Source organism: Monodon monoceros, unplaced genomic scaffold, assembly GCF_005190385.1.
Source record: "Monodon monoceros isolate NGI ecotype Baffin Bay Population unplaced genomic scaffold, NGI_Narwhal_1 Super_Scaffold_7, whole genome shotgun sequence".
Lineage (NCBI taxonomy): Eukaryota > Metazoa > Chordata > Mammalia > Artiodactyla > Monodontidae > Monodon > Monodon monoceros.
In genome coordinates, this window is record NW_021703784.1 from 73,441,598 (window position 1) to 73,444,041 (window position 2,444).

Here is a 2,444-nt window from a genome sequence, read left to right on the forward strand (position 1 = left end):
TCTTTCCTAAAACATCTAATGAGGGTGAGAGAAAAGCCAAAGAAATTTCAAGTTGAACACTATTATATGTCAAAAGTAAAACTGATTTCCAAGTGACTTTGTAGTGTCAGCTGCCACGCGTAGCCCTGGGTCTCTGTTGATTACAACAGTTGAGGCTGAGGAATTTGTGCTGCTGATTCAAAAGGTGAATATATTGTTGTGAAAGAACAATATATTCTCTTTTGTTTTTAATCAGTACCAGTTATTATGTTATCAAAGAATGTTATTAAGGAAAATAGCATTGCAAGAAGTACCATTGGCCAGGCTTAGATGTCTGCTCACATGAATCCCTATTACTGTTATGTTATTTTTTTTTTCTAGACCGTATTTTACTCCACTACTTTATGTGTAATAATTCAAGTATGTCAGTTATTCCAGGATTATGTAAAAATTCAGGAGAATATTAAAACGTGGTTCAATGTGTGTTAAATACATTCTTCCCTCTCCTAAAACTGTTTGACTAGGTGTGTCTTTCCTATGAAAGATTATGTGTCATGGTGTTAACCAAGAAAACAAGTGATTTCTTTTCTTCTCTTTCTTTCTTCCATTTTTTTTTTTTTTGCAAGGAGGGTGGTATGCAGGTACACAAGAAAAGTATCTCTTAAGTTACATATACATAAATTTTATAAATCTCAAGAGATTCAAATATGCACAATGAATAAAGTAATACTTAACTTTAAACTACATTTTGACATGAGCTCAACTTATTCTTACAGTAAAATATTGATATGCTTTTTCTGAATTTGAGTGCTCTAAGAGGTTTTGAGGTCATTTTTTGTTGTCTAGAAATATTAAAATGCATTACGTATAACATGTTTAATTCACAAAATTACATGTTTGTCACATTTAGAGATGCACATTCCTTGAAGAAGGAGTCTAGATGGTCCAGAAAAAATGGAGAAGGTGGTAATTTTTTGTTGTTTTGCCTTTTTATCTTTTCTACTTTGAAAGGTGATTAAAATGAACAAAAAGGCCCAAGGAGAAAAATAGTGTGTTGAGATATTTTCCAAAATTTTTTCTAGGTCCGCCTTTCCCCAAAAGAAATCCACAACCAGCTTCCTTGGAATTGTCTGGGCCGCTTGTGAGATATGCATATCCCTTGGTCCTATCCCATATCCCAAGGAACAGAGTCTCTTGGAGAGGAGCTTTTAAAAACCTTCAGGGTTACTTTGGGGGGTGGGATATAAGACTGATAAGAATTTCATAAAAATGCCAAATTCCCTAGCCAGAAGTATTTTTTGGAATAACTCTCAAACATTTATTTATCATTCCAACCTATCAGAGAAATATGTAGGCTCAGGATTTCCAAATTTGTCAAACTGTTCTAATCCTGCAGTGTGTAGAAGTAATTGAAATCTTACACCCTCAGAACCCTAAGCCTGTGTAGTTAAGAAAATAATTACAGAAAATGACTATAGAAAATACTTTTTAAAAGAGGGGAGATAAGATTAAATATATTTTATTTTAAATATATTTACCAGTATATTTTACGAATATATTCAGGAAAATAAAACTGCATACTGGTGAGAAATTAAATTCATCACATTGTAAGTTTTAAAAATGCAAATAGATTCTCAGACAGGATATAATCAGGACAGCAAAAGTACTGTGAATATTGTAGAATAGAGGATTTGTTATAGAGATAGGCCTTTTGAAATTGTGGAAGGAACTGGGAAGTAATGGTCTGGGAGGGAGATTTTGGAGGGTCAGAAGAAAGGTACCATTTAGCTCTCCTGAAACACCGCCATGTGTGGACACATTGGAGTGTGCACAAACATCCAGGTGCTGTAGTGAGACTAGGGAGGAAAGCTCAGGAAGGAGTCTGTGGAAAGCTGTGGCTCCTGTGTAGCTACTGCTCTGAGCTTTCAGCCAAGCTTCACTCGGGGGCTCAGGGCCACTCCTGGCCAGAAAGATCTGGATGTGGAGTGGAAGAGAGTATGGACAAGTAGAGCCCACTGGACCCCCTTCTGTGTGTCCCTCTCCAAAACTGGCTTCAAAGACACTCAGAAAGAAATAGCTGTGGCTTCCCTTCTGTCTGCCTCTTTTGTAACTCTAACCTGACGCCATATAAGGAAAAGACTTGGTGGTCTTTTGGTAAATGGTGGTAAATGCAGCTTCACCAAGTTGACAGAGTACAAACTACCATGTGGACAAAAAAATTTAAATAAAAATAAACTATTGGTCATTTGAACAATGTGATTAAAAAATAACCTTAATTTAACTTCATGAAATGTTGTACTCAATAACTGAAGAATAGGAATTTCTTTTCATGCAAATTCTAAACATTTACAAAACCTGACCAAATACCAGGCCATTAAAAACAAACAAACAAACCAAAAACCCCAGCAATTTCAGTGGGGGAAAATTGATCAGATAATTTTTTCTGTTCACAATAAAAATGAAAC